This window comes from Lates calcarifer, linkage group LG6, assembly GCF_001640805.2.
Source record: "Lates calcarifer isolate ASB-BC8 linkage group LG6, TLL_Latcal_v3, whole genome shotgun sequence".
Lineage (NCBI taxonomy): Eukaryota > Metazoa > Chordata > Actinopteri > Centropomidae > Lates > Lates calcarifer.
In genome coordinates, this window is record NC_066838.1 from 16,755,586 (window position 1) to 16,778,540 (window position 22,955).

General features: G+C 43.1%; 1 protein-coding gene across 4 annotated transcripts in view; it reads left to right on the forward strand.

The window, feature by feature from the left end:
• Nucleotides 1-1,903: 1,903 nt before the first annotated feature.
• Nucleotides 1,904-22,955, forward strand: part of zbtb46 (zinc finger and BTB domain containing 46) — a 59,981-nt gene continuing 38,929 nt past the window's right edge. For 2 of the 4 annotated variants that reach the window (XM_018686017.2, XM_018686018.2), the window contains exon 1: nt 1,904-2,273. The gene's annotated coding sequence lies outside the window, so the exon portion shown is untranslated. The remainder of the gene's footprint in view (nt 2,274-22,955) is intronic. The other 2 variants (XM_051071289.1, XM_018686022.2) reach the window with 2 other exon arrangements.

A 22,955-nucleotide genomic window follows, 5' to 3' on the forward strand; every position in this document is an offset into this window, starting at 1 on the left:
TACAGCCTTAATCCACATGGCCTGACATTCTCCGTTATCCGGCCCTCGGCAGCCAACTACCCAGACTGATGGAGGCACGGCTCAACCCCCTGCTGTGTCATACCACACATCAGTCTCTCAACATACAAACACACAGACACACACACATTACTCCACACTTACATTACTCCATGTTTTGCTGTGCCACCCACTCTCTTCCCCATAAACTTTTCCCACTTCCTCAAACCTACAGTGATTCCTGGTCACAGCAAGTGCGACTATTTCCTAAGAAACAAGCCCCTCCTCAGTTCCTCATTACTACAGACATTCACACACAAGGGTGGACTGAGTACTGATAATGACACACACACACACACACACGCCCCTACACACACCAACAAGCTCACTCACCCTCACCAGCTCTTGTCACTGTACAAGAACCTCATCATTTCCAATAAAAACCTTTTTTTTTTATCGTAAACCACTGTCTTTACCTGCGCAGCACACAATGAAAGCTACTGACAACCACAGTCAACTTTGCGTCTAATTTTGAAGTACATATGCTTTACTTGATTATATCCACTTTATGCTACTATATACTTCTGCTCCACTATATTTCTTTAAAAAGATATTGTACTTTTTACCCACCTACATTTCTCTAGCAGCTTTTCAGATTAAGATTATACACAAAAATATATTCAGCTTCTGATATACAACACTCTGTTAGAGATTAAACTGGTGGCTTTTGGCCTTTTTGGAAAAAAGTTTAAAAAAAAGTGTCTAGTTGAGGCCCCCAGTCACATTTCAGTTTCACCAAAGACATTTCCCCTCTAAACTTCTCTAACGGTTTCATTCAAACTTAATCCAAATTTACGTAAAATTATCTGGAATTTCACAAATGGATTTGGGAGAAGTCAGCGATAAATCATTTTTTTTGCCTGTCCTACCTCATTAGTGATCCCATTGATGATATCAGGACCCCTCAGATTTACCTTCAGACATTTTGGAGGCCCGACCCCTAGGGTTGGAACCACTAATACTTAAGAATACTTAAATTGATGCTTAATGCATTGGCATTAACAATCTAACATGTAATAATATATCAATCCCAGGGACCGTTTCTCATTTTGCTGATAATATTTCTGTAGCTTCTTTTTCATTCTGATTGCAGGACTTTAACTTGTAACAGAGTATTTTTTTTACTTTCACTTGAGTAAAGGCTCTGAATACTTCCACCACCACTTGACCAATTGAGTCCTGCACTGTAAATACAGTAGGGACATCAGGAAATACTATATATTGCAGTTCATTTACTATTTTCCAGCTGTTTAGGGAAACCACTGACCACCCACACCCTTTTTAAAATGAATTTCAAAGTTAAAAAACCATTTTGTGTGAAAAAGAGAGTTCAGGCTGTTGTGGAATTACCCAAAAGTTTTTGCCAAAAAAATCTGTCTGCACGCTGCACATCACATGGCTCTCAAAGGTGTTTTCCAGTCAAACAGTGTCAAACTGTAAATGCCAGTCTTCTGGTTTTGTGTTGTGTGAATGACTGGTGTTTTCTTGTTGTTGCCACAAGAGGGGGTAAGTTACAATAAGCCCCTGGTCATTATTGAGCCCTATGGCAACAGACGCACAAGCCAGAAACCCCATGAATCACACAGTACTCATGACAACCCCACTGCTTGCATCACGAATCATAATTAAATTATTAGTATTATTACTATTATTATTATTATTATTATTGTTGCTGTTGTTGTTGTTGTTGTTATTATTATTATTATTATAGAAAATTTGCCTTGGTCTTTCTGATAAGACTCGACTTAGATCAGATGGATATACGCGCGGTGTGTTCGTTGTCTCATTTCCTGACTCTGCCCAGAGAGAGAGAGAGAGAGAGAGCGAGAGAGAGCGAGAGAGAGGAGATACGGGGACACGGAGAGAGAGAGTGATTGGGGGGTGGGGGGGAGCGAGCGAGGTAGAGAGAGACGGAGAGAGAGGAAGAGAGAGAGACATTAGACATGCACAGAGGAGGAGGAGGGGGAGGCTCCTGATACCAAGACACGGAAAAGCAGGGGAGGGAAAGAGAGAAAGAAAAAAGGGGCTGGTGGAGGAAGAAGAGCGGGGAGTGGGAGAAAACAGGGGGAATAACACTTGAGGAAAGCATTACAGAGGAGAGGAAGGACAGTACCTAGTGCTTTGGACATCTCCTCCTTTCTTCTCACAGGCTGTCACACCAGATTGGACTCCGAAGGACCGACACCGCGTCCACCCCAGACCCCATGGGGTAACAGGTATGTCTGACTTCCTTATATTAGTAGTAGCCCTTTCTCTTATTATCAACGGTTCAGCTCCCGCTCCCCCTCCCCGTGCTTAACAGGTTTGAGATTTCATTCAGACGCGGCGGACATCGTAGGGTTTCCATGCCTTTATATCATGTCAACAATTAGTTTTCTACCTCACGGAGCCGTCGCGTCTACAGCTGATAGTTGGTGGGCGCTCAGGTTGGAGACATGACACAATGCAACTCTTCGCAATCAATCGTAGCACTATTATAGTTGGCCATCGGGGAAAAAAGCTACAGTATGAAGGCCTGTCTGTCTGTTTTCTGTTTTTTTTTTTTTCATTTTTATTTCTTACTCCAGTCCATTTGCATCATGTTAGCCACAGCATGAGTGTATTTTGACAGCTAAATACCCGAACGAGTGAGCAGGCGACAGTCTGAAAGTACGCCTACCTGTTCCATACGTGACAGCCAGCTGTCTATTGCGCTTGTTGATATTTGGAGAAGCTGTCATTCCTTGACGGGATTCGCACATTGTGCGTTTCTCACACATTATGTAGATGATTATGGAACACAGGCAGTTGTCTTGCGGTGGGAAAAAATGCCGTTCATCTTTACTTTATAATGTATCTGAACATCTATAGACTAACTGCTCTAATGGAAACAGTTTGATATTTAGCAGACTAAACTGATTAAATTGGAATCGGAAATACTTCTATGTTGTTAACAGCGCACGCGGAGGGGAATAAATTTCCTGTTTGCACAATATTATTTTGAATGAATGTCATATACCATCACAGATGCATCTTCTCCAGGATGTACTTTTAGAAATACCTCCCAGTGTATGCTCAGGTGTACATTATGTGACATTTGCAGGCACGTAAATCATCCTCGTGTTGGTGTTTTGTCACAGCTGATCGAGCGGGTGATCCGGGTGAAATTTGCAAAGTTTTGAACGGCATGACAACCTATTGCCACATCGGCGTTGCATTGGGGGTTGGTGGGAATTGTCATGCACACATGTCGTGCCACACAAAATACGGGTGATGCTCCGTGCAGCCGTCTGGAGGGGATTCAAAATGAAAGCGCTCAGAGCTGGGAAGACGAGGGCTTAAACCCTCCTCCTCCTGCTCCCCTCGATTAACCTCCAAAAGGGGGATTTCTCCAGCTGGAAATTTCTGCTGCGTCAACACCCAACCCTAGAGTACCAGACAAGACAAGGGAGGGGGGGCATTTTGTTTGCAGATGGTGCTCTCGGGTAATTTTTTTGTAATTGTCGAGGTACCGCTGATCATCATCTGATCCGTATTGAGAGTTGAAAAGTGTGGTGTCAAGTGTTTTCTGTTTATTGGCGACTGTAGCGGAAAGCGTCTCTCCCTGTCTCCCATGCTGTGTGTGTGTGTGTGTGCGCGCGCGCGCGCGTACATATATATATATATATATATATATATATATATATATATATATATATATATATATATATATATGTCTGCTGTCTGCCCTCTCAAACTGGTCAGTTCCGTTCCGTCTTCCTCCATTTTCTGCCATGCTTACCATGTGAGAGGGGAACAACCCCCACTTCATTCACGCTCTTGTATTTTAGACAGCAAAGTGCGCCTGGCTGTTGCTGTCGTGCACCACCAGTATACAGCCTGCAGCCAGGTGAGTCCTCCCCAACAAATGATCTGTAAAAGTGACTGAGATCCAACCTGTGTCACTCCTCCTCTAATCATTACCTTTGCACTGGGATTTCCAAACTTTTTTTGAGCGCGAGTCAAACTTTGGGGTTTCTTTCTCTGGAGATTTTTGTAATTGTTCCACCTTGTTAAATGATGTTAAACACTTCTTGTTACTCATTAGATGATAGCAAAGCCATGTTGCACTGACTTTAACCGAATGAAACCACTATACAAATTGCAGCAGGTCCTCTGACTCTCTCAGTGTGGGGGCTGCCGTATCACAATGGTCTGTGTTTCTGGTTTCTAGTTATTTGTTTGTGTAGTTTGAGGAACTTTACAGCACAGGCGAGCCATTTTTAACTTTGGCTTTAAGTACTCCCTATCAGTTTACAGCTGCGACTATGTGTGCAGCTAGTTAGAGCTAAGCATTTTGCTTTGTTTGACATCGGCTAACTGGATCTTTGGGATTAAGAGACCATCTAGCGATTTTTCCAAATTGTCTTAGGCCTCACTGGATTTGTGTTGTTGTTTTGTCCTTCCTCTTACAGAGTTAAGGGTTGGCACTTGATATGATAAACCCTCCAAAGTCTTTTATTCAGTAATTGAATTACTGTAGGCTTGTGTGTGTGTGTGTTTGTGTGTGCGTGCGCTTGCGTACTTGCACTCATGCATGTCCATCCGTGCACCTTTTGTCTGAGGCCTCGTGAGCAAAAGAAAGCTCAGCTATCCATTTTTAATTCTGACATTAAAACAAACAAACAAACTTGCCAGCCACACTGTCACCTTGGCGTGGACTATCTCCCAGAATGCTTTGTGTCTTTGTGTTTGCCCCCACACCCCCACCCCACCCTCCTGCTGCCCCTCTGAGGTTGCTTCCCTGAGGTGGGGCTGTGTAGTATTACCATTACAAGAGCAGTGGACATCAGTGTGTACATGTGTGTTGCCTGTGTGTGTGTGTGTGTGTGTGTGTGTGTGTGCCTTCACCTTCTCCATCTGTGTGTTCCGTGGGGAAAATATACTACAGACCAAGACAACAGCTACAAGGATGAGTGGAGGAGGAGTGTAGGCGAGATCGGCCGAAAGATGGGAAAAATATTAGCTGCGCGTGTTGCTTGTGGGATTGCAAAAGGAGGATTTGAAGCACTTTCCACTTGTGTTATCTCTCATGAATGGACCCTTTTTAAAAGTTGATTAAACCAGATAAGCAAGTTAAATTTACCTCTCGGTGAAAGCCAAAGTTGAGTGTGGTGTTTGTTGAAGGTGGTTGGAGGTTGTTACTCTGTATATTAGCAGCAAAGGTGGAGCAAGGTGTGAAAGGAGGGTGAGAAAATGAGACGAGGGGGCTAAGTTTGGGTGGTAGTCAGGTTTGGAGCTCGTGACACTTGCCTCTTTGCTGTGTTTGTGTGTGTGTGTGTGTGTAAGCCTGCTGGTGTGTAGGTGGTGCTCACTGCTGCCATGCAGGTTGTGGGCTGATCTGTGTGGTAGCAGGTTAGTTGGCTTCAGCTGCGCAAACCCTGGGGATGCAGCCCCCTCACAAGAGTGTGTGCGTGTTACGTAGACAACATGACAATGAACTGTACGGCAAGTTTACCTCATCTACATCTGCCAGAAATAGAGAAAAGAGGGCAAATGCTCCATAAAGACACATTTTTTCCCTGTTAGCAACCTTGTACTCCATTCATCTCTCTGTCTCCATCTCTCTCTGCCAGCTCTCTTGTTCCGATCCCCCCTCGGAGCTCACTTGTTAATGGGAACACCTGTTTGGCTAACACACTGCAAAATGAACCGTTTACACTCGCATGTACACATCTCACACGACACGCCACGTTTCTCTGGAGTTTTCTGACAACTCTGTTTTTTTTTTTTTTCTTATCTGTCATATTGTGAATATTATCATTCTCACGTCTGATTTTGTGTTAAGACAGTTTGGCACACATTAACCCCCCTATGGATCCAAACCATCTCCATCCCCCATCCCTTAATAACTCCCAAGGCTTTTTAGCTTAACTGCTTCTATAGCTCATTGTGCAGTGCTGAATACAGGTGTTCCTAATCCCCATGGGGTTACACGGATGCTGTGGGGGATGTGTGTGTGTGTGTGTGTGTGTGTGTGTGTGTGTGTTTAACAGCTGTCCTCCTATCCACCTACCTGACATACCCCCCCCCAGTCATCAGCAAAGAGGACAGGTGAGTTTAAGCCATCCCCACCTCAAACCACACACACACATGCAGAAATACTCTCCACCACCCCACTTGTCTTTTCACGTGGGTGTTAATATTTCATAGCTGTGTGTCTGCAAGCACGCACCTGTGCGCATGATGGGATGTCAATGAAAGCAATAAGCTCTCTTGTTCATTTCTTTTGTTCTTTTTTGTCCCTGAATTTTAAATTGGAAGGTAATTTGCAGCTTTCACTCCCATTTTTTTCCCCTAATCTGCATCGAAGAATTTAATGTCCAGAAGCAAAAAATCATAATTTGATTGCTGCTAAAAATAAAATGCAAGGGGTTTTTCAGTGCAGTGGAAATGGCAAGATGTCAGAATTCTTTTTTTTTTTTTTCATTGAAGTTGTTGATATTGCAAAACACCTTTTGGATCACACATTCCTGAGGAAACAGATGAGGGATTTCAGTTTGTGTGCTTTCATCGGGGTGTGTTTTTCTTTTATTTAGGAATGCGGAGCAGATCGGCTCCTTCCAACCCGGAGCCTCATGATCACACAATGCTTATCAATATCATGAGTTATTTTCTGGAACTTATGACATTTTCTAACATCAGTTATCAGTTGCATCCACATCCAAAATTGGGGGCAGCCTGGAAATCTAATCAGTCCCTCGTCCTCCTCTTTTTCTTGTTCCTGCTTATTGCACTCCTAATTGTTGGTTTTATATCCTGTACATTTTCACTTGCTCAGATGCTGTCAAAACAAATACAACAACAAGCAAAGTGATGACGGCAGTTGTTTCACACGTCAGGTAATGCAAGCCAGCGAGACAACATGCACATATTATCCTTTCAGTTAGGTTTCTGTCAGTTGTTAATGAAAGAACAAAGCAAGAGATAGAAATTGTATCTATTTTCTTACCTCTGCAGCTTTCTGATAAGTGCTCTATGTCTCTCGGTACAGATCAGAAAGTTAGCAGCAGTGTGCTTCTTGTGTTCAAGATGTCACATTTTCATTTTGCTCCCATAATTTTTCAGCTGCGAATCACCTCATGTTTTAAGATATTCTGACTGAAACCTTTATATTTCAGCAAGAATCATAAAAGAAATGTCGGAATTTTTTAAGTTTCCCTGTTCAGAAAAATCTTTATACGATCACCTTGATTTGCCTGATTCACACAATAGCACTTTTTGAAACGTCAGTCACTGATATTGCTACTCCAGTAATGAGCTGACATGGGACTGATTATTTGTTATTTGCACGACTGACTAAACATTGTGTCTTCCCAAATAGAGTTTCTGACTTTCCAAAATTATTTGTTTATTTCTAAATCTTTTAGAAATTGTTTTGTTTGTCCTTGAACAGTTCCAGTTGTTACTTTATTTGTCTCAGTATTGTAGAGTTGGAGGTTGGGCATCCTTAATGCAGTATAATTACCTGGCAGTGCTGGACTGGTAAACCAGAAGGAAAAAAAAAAAACTGAACACATACACACACACACACTCACTCGAAGTACTCTTATCGACAAGATAGTTAGCGTTCTCAGCCCTACACTTTGCAGAAAGGTCACCATCTTTTTAGTCAAATTTATATAAGCTATTAAGAGCTTTAAGGTTTGGGCTTGGAAAAACCTCTTTGTTGAAGCCTGGGTTTGCAGACTGCTGAAAGCTTTGTATAAGTACGCAGTTGTTAGTTGTTATTTTCCCAGTGAAAGAATTTGTCTTTTATACACACAGTGTGAGCATTTGATGAGAAATTGAGCGGCTTTGAGCAAATACATCTTTAGAAACAGTCAACTAGCCTCGGGCTTTGGCTGGTGAGAGATTTCCATATCAAAGCTCAGGTGAGAGAGAGGAGAGACGGGAGGCAGAGAGAGAGAGGAAGGGAAAGAGGAAAACGTGAAGGAGAGAGAATGGGGAGAAAAAGGAGGAGGAGGTAGTGGCGGTGGTGGTGGGGTGATGAAACAGACATCCACTCCAAAAGAGTTCTAGCCCTTGTTATTCTGTCGCTTTTTTGTGCAGCACAGTTTAGTCTGTGTGTGTCAGTGCTGTCTGTCTCAATCTAAACTCCCGCATTTAAAAAAAACACACAGAGGGAAGGTTGGAAACACTCAAATACAAACCAACACCTTTCTCTACTCAGTACCACACAAACGCTGTCTCTACAACCTTATGTTGACTGGCGCTGACCACAGAAACACAGTGTGGAGCAGAAAAATGGTTTTCTCCCACTAATACTGCATAACATGTGACCTGTGAGCTTCTGCCAATATTTGGATCCCTGTTTAATATTATTACTGAGGCATAAAACCATCATTTTCCCTGGAAATATTTCTCTTCTTTTGCTATAAGTATCAGACCTGACCCCATGGAATTGATGGCGACACTCTAATTAATGGATGGAGTTTTCATTTTGGTGCTTTTCAAAGATGTGTGCGTGTGTGAGTGTGTGTGTGTGTGTGTGTGTGTGTGTGTGTGTGCGCGCACCTCGGCGTGTGTGTGTGTGTGTGTGTGTGTGTGTGTGTGTTTCTGATGAGCATTATCCTGCTTTGTAGAGTTTTGTAATCCAGCCATGGACTCAGGCTAGAGTGCTAAAGTGCTGCTAACAAGGCCTGTTTAACATTCTCTCCCCTGCTCAACATACAATTATTCCACTTCGCTGCCATTAACATGTACAGTAGGACTGGGCTTTTAATTGGCCTGATATGACTAATGCCAGATCAACTTGGATTTGCTAATTAGTTTTTGCTTTAAAAGTGCCATCAGGACATGAAATATTCATTGATGTGAGGTGGAGCGAGGACTGTGGGTGGTATTAGTGGGATATTAGTGGTATAGGCAGGCTGCTCGAATGTGCTGGGAGAAGAGATTGAACCTACATTGGCCTGTTGTGGTCGGTTATTCATACTTTGGGTGAGGTGTTAGTTTTTCGTCATAATTTTAGACACCCACACGCACACAAAGCCACACATTCATCCCGCGCACACATACACCACCTCCATTCTCGGCATCACAAGGCCACCTCTTCTTCTCTCCAGCCCCCACCCTCCTCTCCCTCTTCCTCTCTGTCTCTCTCTCTTTTCTTTCCTGCTCTCACTTCCCGCCTGCCCTTCTCCCCCCTTTCCCATTATTTCATCTGTTCTTTTTTTTTTTTCCTCTTGCCTCCTCATCTCACATCCTTTTCTCTCCTCACCTTTTTCCCGTTCCTTCACTTCACCCTGGCCCCCGTCCTCCCTGTGCCCTCTGCTCCGTCCCAGCTGCATCTCCCTCCCTCGCTTTTTTCCCTCCCTCCTCCTCCTCCACCTTCTCCTTTTCTTTTTCCCTCCCACTCCTTAATCTTCCACCTCTCCTCCTCCTCCACCACCCCCTCCTCTGCTGTAAGTGGGCCAGGTGCCTCCTGTGGCCTCCCCTACTCCATTTCTCATTTTTACCCTTCCTCTACTCCCTTTCTCATTTTTACCCTCTCCCTGTTCCCTTTCTCATTTTTATCCTTCCCCCTGACCCTAGCTCATATTTATACATCCTGTTAATGCAACAGCTCGCGTCAATGGACGACAGGTCCAGTTTTCCTGGTAAAACACAAACATTTTTTGGCCTGATGCACCATTAGTTGCAAAGTTGAGCCGTCCAAGTTAGAACAACTTCTCTCTTGAGGTTAGAGGGTGATGTCTCAAAGAGGGTGTGGGTGATTTTGAAATTAAAAGGCGTTTTCAGCACTGAAAGACTCATTCTTAGTATGTATCATTTCGTGAACTTTATAAATCCGCGATGAAAGTGCTGCTTTGTCATTGTTGCTGGACATTTTACGAGCTCTCCTGCGTTAGTGTGGTTCCCTTTATGAACACGAGACGTGAAGCCAATCCAAATGTGAACAGAAGTGAGTAAGTTCACATCCCCTTTTCAGTGGTGAGGGGCAAATTTCCCCAACGGCCTACTCTCCACTCCTCCCAGTGTTGCATCTGCACAAGCACACACACACACACACACACACACACACACACACACACCGAAACATGCGTATACATGGAAGTCTCATTGTTTCTGTCTTTTTGTTCTCCTCTCGCTCTGTGAATGCACACGGTGAGCTGGCAGTGCGCTTTTCACCTCATCTCATCCCCTGTATTTTCTTCTTTTTTTTCCCCCCACACTCTTCCTCTTTTCACTCATTGTCATTCTCTTTGCCTTTGTCTCTGGCTGGCTCTTTCCCTTGCCCTCTTCTTTTTTCTTTTTTTTTTTTTTTTTTACTCTCTCTCTTCCTCACCCCCGCACCCCTCCCTCCTGTCTTCTATCCCACCCCACCCCCCATCCTCACTCGGTTTTGTTTTGGTGTGTGCGCTGGTGTGTCACGAAGGGGTGGGGGTGGGGGGGGTGTTGTCGGTTTGATTGGTGGTTGGTGGTTTGGACGGACACCTGATACTGGCACTGCCTCACAATGTGGGAATGTGTGACTTCTTCAAAATTAGGTTTCCAAGGTGGGTGTTGTCCTTAGCAATGGCGAGCACGATCATGAGAGTTTACACAGTGGTCCTTTTGTCTCTGCCTCTCTCTCTTTGTGTCTCTTATGTCTGGCTATGCTACTATTCACTACTGTACGTGAATTTGCAGTTCTTTCCATCACTGCCAGGGGGGAAAAGTAGCAGTAGTTCCAAAAAAGCCTGCAAGCCATGGCAGCCCTTCATGTTAGTCAACAGGTGACAGTCAAACGTCAAACCGCATTCGAGTAAACACGCTCAAGAGTGAAAAGACAGACAGATAAGGAGGAGGGGAGGGAGGGGGGAGGACGTGGGCTAGGGGGTGGGGGGATAGAGAAAGGATGACAGAAGAGGAGAGCTCAGGACAGAAGTGAGGATCCAGGTGAGGCATTTGTCTGGCTAAACCTCGCTCTTCGTCAATCACGGTGGACAGACGTGGTAGCCTGGAGCCACACCGCTGTCCATGTAAAATCCTTCAACAACAACAAAAAAAGTTGCTTGTTTTAAGCAATTACATTCCAGCAAAAAACTTGAGATGTGACTTGAATTTTTTTGTTACTAGCTTTAGACAACATAGCATTAAGTCGCAGTAATTTCTCAGTGAACAGCCAAACACGGCACAGCACGGAGACAAAGAAAACCAAGAACCTCAATGATTTTGCATCTTCCCAGATTACTATTAGAACTTAGTCAGCAGACAGACCACAGTGAAAGTGTGTTGAAACTGTCGAAAAGATCACTGAAGGGGCAGAGCCCTCACTATTGACACTACACATTGTCTGTCTGTGGTGATACAGTGTGCAGTATATTGAATTCTCAAGTCGCGCAGACAAAATTGAATGTCCACCACGTCCAGTTCTCCAGTAGTCCACTAAGAAACGCAACAGCAGATAAGAAACCCGCCGAGGGCTCTGCAACCATCGATCTCATTCCTTCTGTCTTCTATTCTTCTCCTGCAGCTTCAACTCCACTTTCCTTCCATCTCTATTGTTTTCTTATTTGTTCCCCATCTCTCTCTCTTCCTCTCCCTCTTTTTTTTTCCTCTCCCTCTTGCATCTTCTGTCTGCTTTCCTCTTTCTTACCCTTCACTGTCTCTTTTCTGACTCCAAAATGTGAGTCTCTCTATATTTAGATGCTCCTCTCCCCTTGATTTCTCTTCCTTTATCTCACCTCCTTTTTTTCTTGCCGTTGAAGGACAGATTCGCAAAAGCTCTCCGAGATTCATCAGCGTTGTATAGTAGCTGCTTTTTGATCAGCTTGATGAGTGACAACGCAGCCTCAGGCTATTATATACAAATGTGTTTTTATAAACACTTCTCTATCTATATGTAAATTGCTGTGCTGCTTAGTTGCTGTTGTGCGGTAGGTTGCGGGAACATTAGTCGTAAGTGAATGTTGCATGTTGAGGGACAAGTTAATGTAGTAAAAATATGTGTTGTTCTTGTTTGTGTGTGCTGTGGAGTGTTTGTGAATTAGATTAGCTGGGAGTCTCGCTTAATATTTGCACGGGGGGGGTGGAGGGTGTGCCTGTTGAACTTGTGAGTACATACTTAAGCTTGTGGCTTTTTTGCTCCCCTCTTTGCATGAGCTCATTGTAAGCCGCGGCCCAGTGTGGATTTGAGAAAGATGCCTCTGTTTGCTGTCTGACAGAGCGACAGTCACACCAAGTTACCCTTACACACACAGACACACTCTCTGGACACCCGCCTCGGCACCAGATAGCGACTGGCCACCAGCAGTGAGTCACCATCATTCAGTCATTCACTTGCACATTCAAAAACCACACATGTTAACAAACAACAATTAGCTTTCAGTCCTCAGACATTATCCCTTTACGACTTATATTATCGTACCATATGTTAATTTTTTACATTTTCTTTCTCCTGGTAACCCATTGTTTCATTTCCTCCATACTGTTTACTTGCTTTATGCGTGTGTGTGTGCGCATGTGCGTGCGTGCGCGTGCGTACTCTTGTCTGAGACCTTTGGAGCTGGTGGCTGCAGTGACTGTTTTAACAGCTCGGGAACAGGCTGCTTGTCTTCTGTGCGGTACAGTCATGTATACAGTCGTGTCTAGCTGAGTCGTGACAGGTTGCTTTTTTGCTGTGACAGGTTTTGTGTTAAGACCTATGAAAGGGTCTGGACAACCACACACACACACACACACACACACACACACTGAGCGGCCTGCTGGCAGAGACAGATCAGAATGGGTGTTAAATGTGAGCCCATCCGTAGCCTTATATTGTCATCATCGCCTAAGCCACAAAGCCATTTGGTGCTTTTCAAAACACAACTCAGATTTGCCAAGTGACAGAAAATTAGTGAAACTGAGGGATGTAGAAGCAACATAGAAGGATAAGGGGAGAATTAATTTTACAGCCTGGGTCTTAATATTGTAGGTTTTATAACTTTTGGCAGTCGTCCTTATTGATGGCCAAAAGTCAAATTGCTGTGATCTTGTCCAACAGGATAAGGAACATGAGCAGTCACCCAAAATATGAGTTATATTCCCACATTGTGTGATATGCATAGCAATTTTTTTTAAATAACTCAAGTACTCTATATAGCCAAAAGTATGTGGACAGCCCTGTCTACATATATTTTTGTACTTTAACTCTGGAGTTCTTACAGCACAGGTTAGGTTGCTTACCTCCACTTATGAAAAATCTTCAGCCTGCAATGATATTTGAGACAATAGTGTGCCTCCAACTTTGTAGCTACAATTTCAGAGAAGACTTTTTCCTGTTTCAACTTGACAAAGAAATGCTGTTCAAGTTAGGTGTGACAAAGATTGAATGGTCCATGCAGTGTCCTGAGCTCAACCCCATCAAACACCTTGTGGAAGAACCAGAAGGCCGACTGCAAGTCGGGCCTTATCGCCCTACATCCGTGCACAACTTCGCTAATTCTCTTTTCGCTGAATGGGAGTAAATCCCTGCTGCCAGGTGCCAAAGTCTTGTGGAAAACCTTTTCAGAGGAGTGGAGGCTGATACAGCCGCATGTTAATGTAGGTGTAATGTTCAGACAACCTTGTGCTTTTTTGTGTATGTAGTACATTTAGTCAAAGTTTAATTAGAATGCCTGTTTGCAAAATCTATTGAATGCTAACAGTTGTTAGTTTGGATACTAATTTTAACATTTTTAAAGTAAGTTTCTTTTGTGATAATCTGACTTCTCCCATGTTGGACACTATCCCAGCATTTGCATTGCAGTGTTAGGTGATGTACAGTGTTATCATAATCAATAGATAAAAATACAAAAAAACCCCAGGCTGTTTAAAACAAAAACATTAGTTTATATTTAAATATGACATTTACAGGGTAAGACCAGGCTGAACACTAACAACCCTGGTTAGGAAAGCAAAAGGGAAAAGAAATATGATGCATTTGTGACCAGAAAAAACCTTTACACAACACACAGTTCCCAGAAGTCAGGAACTAATCCTGCTATTAGGCAGCGTCACACCTTAAAACTCCCCCCTCCATGATATCAGGGTTTTTTTTTTTTTTACATCAGCAGATGAGTCTCCAAACCGTTGCAGTGATGAAACTGGGTTTTGCACCAGGAGACCATGCAACGTGGTGTTGGCTGTTGTCACATGAGACCCACCCTCCTCCATCACCACCATTAACATCAATCTCCTCCCACCTGCAAAACCAAATACAGACACTTCCTGTAGGTGATTTCACTTCCCTGTACCACGCAAATATATATATATTTTTTTTAACAAGTAGCCCTTTCCTGTCATAAAATGTAAACCTGAGTAATTATGAGAAAGTGCAGTCATATATTTTTGTTTAGGTGGTGTAGTTCTGAGGTTATTAATGATGGAGAAGTGAAAATAAAAATTAAGAGTCAGAAACTAATAATCCTCTTGTGGCATAATATGATTATCAATCAACACACACACATATACACTGACCACTTATTCTTTTTGGGCTCTTTTTTAGAAGACTATACATTACTTGCTCATACATTACCTGTGACTGCATGACAGCTGCAATGATCTGTTTTTACACTAAACTTTAGTGTGAAGTACACAAAAGGAAGATTCCACCTCTGGTCATCTGACATTTGAATGACCTCTTAATTCACAGCTCGGGGCCTCACCCCTGTTTGCATAGTCCTGGCTGCTCTCTATGTTAACAGCAGCACGTATCAAACAAAAGACTCACTGTCTGACTATCACCCCCCCCCCCATGCCTTTCACATCCTCCCTTCCTTCTCCTCCCCGTCTTCTTCTTCTCCCATCCTTTCCTCCCCTCGCTCCACTCCTTTTTTATTTCCAGCGCTCGCTCTCGTTTCTCCCTGTCCTCTCACCTTCCCTCCCTCCCCTCCCGTGCAGCCCTCTTTCGTTGTCTTACAGTGCGCCCCCCCCACCTGCTCTCCCCCTCCTTTCATTTTGGGTTCTCCGACAGTGGTAATGAGATGTTTCATTATTTGCATTTCACAGCTTTTAATAGAGAGAGAATTTAGGCTAAGCCCCGGGTCGTCAGTCAGGGAGTTACCATAGGAGACATAGCAGGCTTAGGGGCCTAGAGAGAAAGATAGCCCAGAAACTACACATACACACACGCATCCACTAGAGTCTAGGAGGGAGGACACAGGAAAAAAGGAATAAAAAGACAAACAGGAGACAGGTAGATGGGGTGATGTGGCATTTTTCACCCTTTTTTTGAAGCTCGTCATAGTATCACTGACGCTTTACAGGTTATTGGAGGAACTTGAGGTGATGTTGACATTAAGTCATTAGCGTTCAGGCTAAAGGACATCAGCGGCAACACCTTTTTTCCGGTCACTCTGGGATGATCCCGGCCCATCCTTACTATGGGTGGATTTCCATAAGATCGCTCAAGGCTTAGCACCTGCGTGGCTGAAGGTGAGAGGTGGCAGAGAAGGACTGGAGCTGTTGACCAACTGTAAACATTTGTGTCGTAAGCTGGAGCAAGGAGGCTTATTGGCAGGTGTGCCGAATGTGAACATGTGCAAAAAGCACGATGAGCAGCATGGAGGTCTTCAGGTGTAGAGAGGGAGGGGTTGGGGTGGGGGTCCAGGTATTGTTTTTGGGCAATGTGCGCAGGTTGGGACTGAAGGGATGGGGTGGGGGGCAGCAAGGTGGGGGAGCGAGGGATGAAGGGAGTAGTGCTAAGTCTCCCTAAGCCTCCTGGATCCTCTTTGGTCCCTCTCCACATGACATGGCTATCCTTCTTTGAGTCAATCTCTTCCTCCACCTTGGCTCCCTGGATGCCGGCCAAAGAAACAGAGAGCGGACAGAGAAAAAGGGAGAGCAAGGTAGGGGTGCAAAATGTGGCATGATTAGAGCTGGTGGTGAAGGTGGAGAAAATAAAGGTGGACAGATGGAGGGCGTGTGATAAAAGAGACAAGGGAAAACTGACAACACAAACCCGTACGGCGAGATATGAAGAAGTCAGAGTCAGAGATAAAATGAGAGACAAACATGAGCAGTAGTTTATTTTCAACAGAAAATAAAGGACAAAGAAGCTGAGAACGAGCCATTCACAGCTAATAGCATTGTTGTGTTTTGTTTTGTTTTTTTTCTAATTGCAGCTTGTATGCCTGCCTGTGTCTGGCTGTGTGTGTGTGTGTGTGTGTGTGTGTGTGTGTGTGTGTCTGTCATGTGTGTGAGTATGTGTGTGTTATTTTTGTCCGTGCCTGCCTCGTTGATGGGCTGCCACCCTGGCTTGTCCCGGAAGGCTGCCAGCTCCGTCGGATTGGGGATTAACCCCGGGATAATGGCCTTGATGCCCAGTTGAGTGGAAGCAAAGCTGTTTAAAAAATATTGGCTGCCTGAGTCACTCTACCCTCTCTTCCTGTCTCCCCCTCTTTCTATCTTCTGTCTCTATCTCTCTGGCCTTGCCGTCTCTGTGATCCCGCTCTATCTATTTTCTCTCTGTTTTTCACTGTTCTTTATCTCTCTTGTTCTCTGGCTCTACCTTTTTCTTTTCTCTTTTGACTCTCCACCTTGCCTCATTCCTGTGTAACTTCATCCTATGCTCATAATGAACTTCCTCATATTTGCAAGTGTTGCAGTTAACATCAGTAACGTTTATCGCACATTTGTTTTAGTAGAGAGACTAATAGATTTTAGTAGGGAAGTAATAGCTGTCTCCTATCATACCGTCATGTGTTTGAAGGGCAGTATCTACACTGTCCGGCCGAATATCATTTTAATTACATTGTGCATGCTGTAATTTCCTCCAGTATTTTCTCTCATTATATAGGAAAAACTCCACTTGCCAGCAGACCAATTCTTTCTTCCTGTGCCGTTTAATTTTTCATAGATATTAGCATATCATGTCAAAGATTCTCCTAATATCTTTCTCTTGAGACTAACACCGTTTATTTCACTTTGTTTTGAAAGCTTTACATAATACATAATTAATTCTGTGTAGACCTGCTAACCTGTTTTGCCCTTACCACAGAAACTGCCTGCTATGATATGATAGTGCGCTGATGCAAGTCACTACTAGAAAATATGCAAAAAAGGGAACAAGTTTCTTTTTTAGCCCTAACTGATAAAAATGTGTAGCTGAGGCGGCATGAGGCTGGGATGGTTGACAACATAAATGCCAGCTCTTGGCTACTGAATCCCAACTTCATGTCCCCCTCCTCCTTCCTCCACACATTCATTCACTTCTTCAGTCTCTGGCCAGTTTTTACTGCGTCCTCCTCCCTGCTGATTTTAAGCTACCGCGCCAAGATTAAAGTGGGGATGTGAAAAGGAGGGAGTTCACTGCTAACAGAGGATCCACTCATGTAGAAATCAGATAATGTATTGGTACATGAAGATTGGTACCTAAAAATTGTTGGAAAATTGAGTGTTTGCATAGATGTTAAGTTACATCATTGGTTTATTATTATCCTTAATAACCTATTTACAGTGACATTTTTTTATTATCTTATAAAGCTGACAAACAAGTTAGCACACAGCCGCTTATTTACACATCCAGCAAACTGTCCAGCAGATAGGGGCATTATTAACTTTCATAGAAATCTGGTTCTTTTTACTTCTTAGTTCTCCACAATGTTCACTAGCTGCCTGATGAGAGCCATGGGAGGGAATCAAAACAGTAAACCTGCAGGCAATGAAACCAAAACAATGAGCTAAAATGCACTTAAATGTCCGCAGAGCTGAGACAAACTCCAGGTGATAATCATCTGTGGTAGTTTGTTACTATGGGCAACCCCTTTCACAATACACAAAGCCATTTGACCCACTGCTAATAAAGAAAAATGGATTACTGCAGATGTGCAATGACAAAAAAACTGGTACTAGTGATCTTTAATTAGCAAAAATGCACACAAGCTTTGTTTTTTTATTTTATTTTGCAGCAAGCGTACATTAGCAGAAACAATTTCAGTCTGCCATTTAAAAAAAAAAAAATGCCATCAGTCTGTTTTTTCTCTTTATTTATTAATGGGTTTTATTTATTTATTAAATTTATTTTACCACTAACATGATGGGCTCTGTGAACTCACTTCTCTCGGTTTGACATGCTCATCCAGCCAAAGTCGTTTTATCAAATAATGAGCAGAATTGTTACATTTGTTGGGCAGAGGGCCACAATTTGAATGTAGCGTGATTAGCTGAGGGTGGCAATTTTGCAAGCAGCACGCTGGCCACTAAATGATAATTTGCCCTGACCAACTAGAAATCCCTTAATTCAAAATAAGTGTATGAAACAGCTCGGATGATGCTGACACGCACATGAAGGAGCCAGTTAAACCTCGTACCTGCTAGAATGTTAATGAGGAGTGCAGCAATAGACCCGTGTTAGGAAAGAGAAAGCATGCTCAAGTTGAGTTTTATTTGCTAAATTATGTTGCGTAATCTTGTATTATCACCTTGTGTAAAGATGTTCCACGTGTTATAACATCCTCAACCGGTGTGATGTCTGCATACCTCATGAAATCACAGTGTGACCCCCCACCCCCTCCTCTTGTGAAAAACTATGCCTGTGTTAAACCCCTGGACAAACAAAAGTATCGCTCTGCCTTTGATCCAGAAGAACCTTGCACTCCGTCTCCCCTCGGTCCTGTGCGGTCAAGGAGGCAGAGAAGTGGCTCGGAGGGACAGGCTGCATTAAGAGAAACACAAGAAGGAGGAAGCCCCATTCTCTCACTCCATCACACGTCTCATCTCTTTAGTCGTCTGGCCGGGGCCTAAAGTGACTTTGCTGTGATGTGACCAGGACAAACCGGGTGTGATGCCATGACGGCTCTGCTAAGCGTGTGAACGTGTGTGTTTTTAGTTCTTGCGTGTGTTTGTGTATTTAGGGGCAGGGACTCTGTGTGTGTCTGTGTGTGTGTGTGTTTTGAGGGGAACGGGGCTCTTGACTCTATGTGTGTGTGTGTGCCAGAGAAAGGGGGGGTTAAGGAGGACAGTCACTTTTGATTTGGCCTCAGAAGGGTGACAGGGACTTGGAGTTCTAGTGGCATGCTTTACTGAAACAATCGTCTCTGACCACAAATAAGCGCTCACAGACTGTCAGCCTGCTTTCTGATGACTTTTTCCTTGCTTTTTTTTCTCTCTTTTTTTCGTGGTGAAATTTCATAGAGGGATGAAAAGCTTTTTTCTACTCTGTGACATCCTGAGAGCAAGCTTTAGTTTCTGTAGCCTTGGTGAGACTGCTAATGCTTTGGATGAGACACAAAAGTCTCTGCCTTTCTCTCTTTAGTTGATTGTCTGACAACTTCATTTTACCTTACTTTCCCATCTTGTGTCAAGTGTATATTTGGAAAAAATGGGCTATAAATCAAGGCTGTACTCACATGGTAGAGGGGGTGGGGTGGGGGATGATCCTCCTGATGGTCTGGGCTCATGGGGTAAGATGGATGGAGCTCTTTGAGGAAATGAAAAGTCAGAATAAAAACTGGAGAGATTTTGTGGGTGTTTATGTACTACAGTAGGGGTAGCACTGGGATTGGTTCCTCTGGAAAAGGGTTCTCCGACTAGAGGGAATTGGACATGCTGAAATTAAACAAGCCAATTAGGCAAGCAAAGAGTTTAGAGGTCAAAGCGCATTCCATTAAAGTTCCTCTTCTCTAACTCAGTACGTCTCTGAGTCTGTTGAAGCAATAAATCTGATTAGACTTCTCCCTCTCTGTTTCTCTCAGTCCTTTTCTGTTGTTTTACCCTCCACTGATCATTGTTTTTGTTAAATTTGAGGCACCATTTAACATGTCTTTGCGTTGCAATCCTAGCCACACATTCAGGCCACATACACACAAACTTAAGACTCGCACACTTACAATATACTTTAATACTCCCTAAGTAACATGGCCCGTGTCAGAGGCACCACACTGACATTATCATTAACTCTTTGGACATGCATTACCACACAGAATGAAAAGTTCCTCTAATGAACTTTGGTCCCAGTTACCAGACTTTATTCCCACACACTGGGTTATTTGAATATAAATAATATTAAAATTGTCAAGGACTGTACTTAAACTGCATCAAAGTAAGTTCACCCAAATTACAATAAAATATATTTGTCCAATATATATGTATCATTTGTCCAAGTTTTGAGATACTGTATCTATCTCACATTTCTGCCTCCACGCCAATCAAATTAAAGGTGAATGGATTTTTTATTATTTTTTTTGTGACTGCTCTCTTCCAGGGGCTGCAAATAATGATAATTTTCACCAATAATTAACACATTATTTTCTCAATTAATCAAGTAATTGTTTAGACTATAAAATGTGTGCTGGTGTCTTAAAAAGATGTTTTAAAATGTCCCATTTTGTTTAATGGTCCAAATGGTCCAAAACTCAAAGAGATGCAGTTTTTTCTTTATTCAATTTTCATATTTGAGAAACTGGAACAAAAAAATAAAAGACAAATTAATTCAATCAATTCTGTTGATCAACTCGGCTTCACTCTCGCAAACCGATGTTGATTAAATGATTTTTTAAAAATGTTGTGAGCACCACAAATTTAAATTCCTCCACTGACTTGGTGTGGAAGCAGAAGTTTCAAAGGTGGATCAGCATGACCTGTAAAACCAGAGATCAGAGGGGGGAAAAAAATTTTCTTTTGTAATTTGGGTGAACTGACCCTTTAAACTCAATTCTCCTAGTAATCTATTGCCGTGGCTTTCATTAGCATGTTGCTTGTCACTGTTGCTCCTCATTGATACCGGGATATTGAAAATGGTATCAAAGATGGAAATGGGGAGAGAGCTGGAGGACCCTGAATGCAGCACTTGAGCAATGGCTGTCTTCTTCCAGATGCTGATTTGGTGGTAGCTGGCTTTCTTTCACTGCTACCAGTGGATGCATGTCTCAGATAGGAGCTCCTGATTGGCATCTGCTGTACAGTGACCCCTGTATCTCGCCATTCACATCGGCTAGAAAAAATGAGGAATAGCAGGGTATTGAGGTATTTCTCAGTGAATAAATGACTTCCTCTGTGTTTTATGTGGCTCTGAGAAGGAGCCTATAGACTGGGCTATACAATTGTGCCAGTGGCCCTGAGAAATGAAGAGCAGAGAGGAGGAGGGGTGAGAGGTTAGGACTCTCAATGCCTCCATCAGGGCATCGCAGAAAGGAAAGAATATCTCAAGGTTAGACCACCAATAGATTTTTTTCAGTGAAATGTGTGAGGATAAAAAAAACTTGCGTCAAAACTTGCCTTTTGAGACTCTGAGGGACACAGTTATTCTGCATTCATACGCAAGTTTCTTTCCTCCTCGCAATTTTTTCTTTAACTTAAGGAAACACCAATCAAAGTGAATGTTCGTGAGCCAGCCGAGCATTGATCAGACTCAGGACATTTTTTTCTTTCTTTTTTTTTTTCTTTGGCTTCAGCAGTTGTCGCCATCACTCCATCCGCTCATCTACTGCCGTTCACGGGAGGTGTGTTTGTCCAAGTGGACGTGGGAGACACTGTGGATTTATCTGATCTTACAAGCCATCAGGTTGAGCAGAGCTTTGCTAAACATGACCTGAAGTGTGCCGGCCCCCGAGCAAACGCTGCTGTCACCTTGGCCAACCCGAGCTGTCATGTCTCAGAATGGCCCATGAGAGCTGACAGCTGTGGCGTTCCCAAAACAAATCACTGCTGCGTTTGGTAACACTCCGCGTCCCCGCGATTTAGCCCTCACCGAGACGAGAGTGGGAGCGGCGGCTGCTAATGCTCTGGCTAATGCACTGCCTGAGTGTGTGTGTGTTCATCTTCTGCTTCGTTTTCTCTATCTGTGTGTGTGTGTGTGTGTGTGTGTGTGTGTGTGTTTGTTAGGGCTTATGTGGTTTCTCTTTGTTTTTCCTCCACCTTGTTGAATGGCTCGACATAGTGATGTTCACATCTTCTTTTGTCTCCTTCTGCTCTCCACTCTCTGTGTAGCCTTCACCTGTATCCCTTCTGTTGTGTAGGAGCTCAAAATGCCTCCATGTCATCTAACTTGTTCACAGCCCAAAACAAAAAACACAACAAGGAATAATATTCTGTCTACACTCAAGCAAACCCCAGTTATATCTATCAATTTTTGTTAGCCCAGAAGCCAGAAATAAAGAAACTAATAGATTGTAAAAATTCAAATCTTTCTCGCTCATTTATTTGGTGAGTGCAACAATAAAATATGCTAGTGTCTCTATAATGTCACTATGAATCCTGTCAATGAATTATGAAAATTGGATATTCATTCACTGACAGCTGAACAGCTCCACAAATTGTCATTACAGGTCTTCTCTCAGTAGTTCTCAGAAAAAACTTTGTGTTCACAACCAAGACCGAACCGAGCGAGATCAGAAACGCTGAGGTGAAGGTTCAAGAGTGAACTTTCGTCTTAACTAGACAGATGATTGAATATTCACAGTTGAAACGAGATGAACGGGGGGAAAAAAGGGATCTGAGGCCATGTTTATTGATAAATTTTAATGGTAAAGTGGTCTGTATTAAACGAGGTGTTTTTCTCCTTCTAAACTGTTTTTGTGAGAAAGTGTTGTGCTTTTTAACTGACATTTTTAATGAGCGCACACACACACACACACACACACACACACACACACACAAATGAACCTGTCAGACACGGTTTAAAGACAGATTTTTGACTATTTGTTACTGGGCTGTTTTTAGACATCAAACTACAGCAGTTGAGATGTGGTTTCTATTGATGTCATTGTTTTTATGTCACAGTCATTACTGAGATATCCTTACCCTGGCTCGTCTTTAAAGGAGTGGTTCAACTAAATTTGCTTATTGCGCCCCCCCCCCCACACCACACACACCTTACATTATGAAATCAACGTTTTAAGCAAAAGGGTTTGTATATAGCTACAGCCATAAGCCCTATATATGGACTTAGAGGAGAAAAGCCCGAATATGTTGCCATAAATCTTGTTTTATGT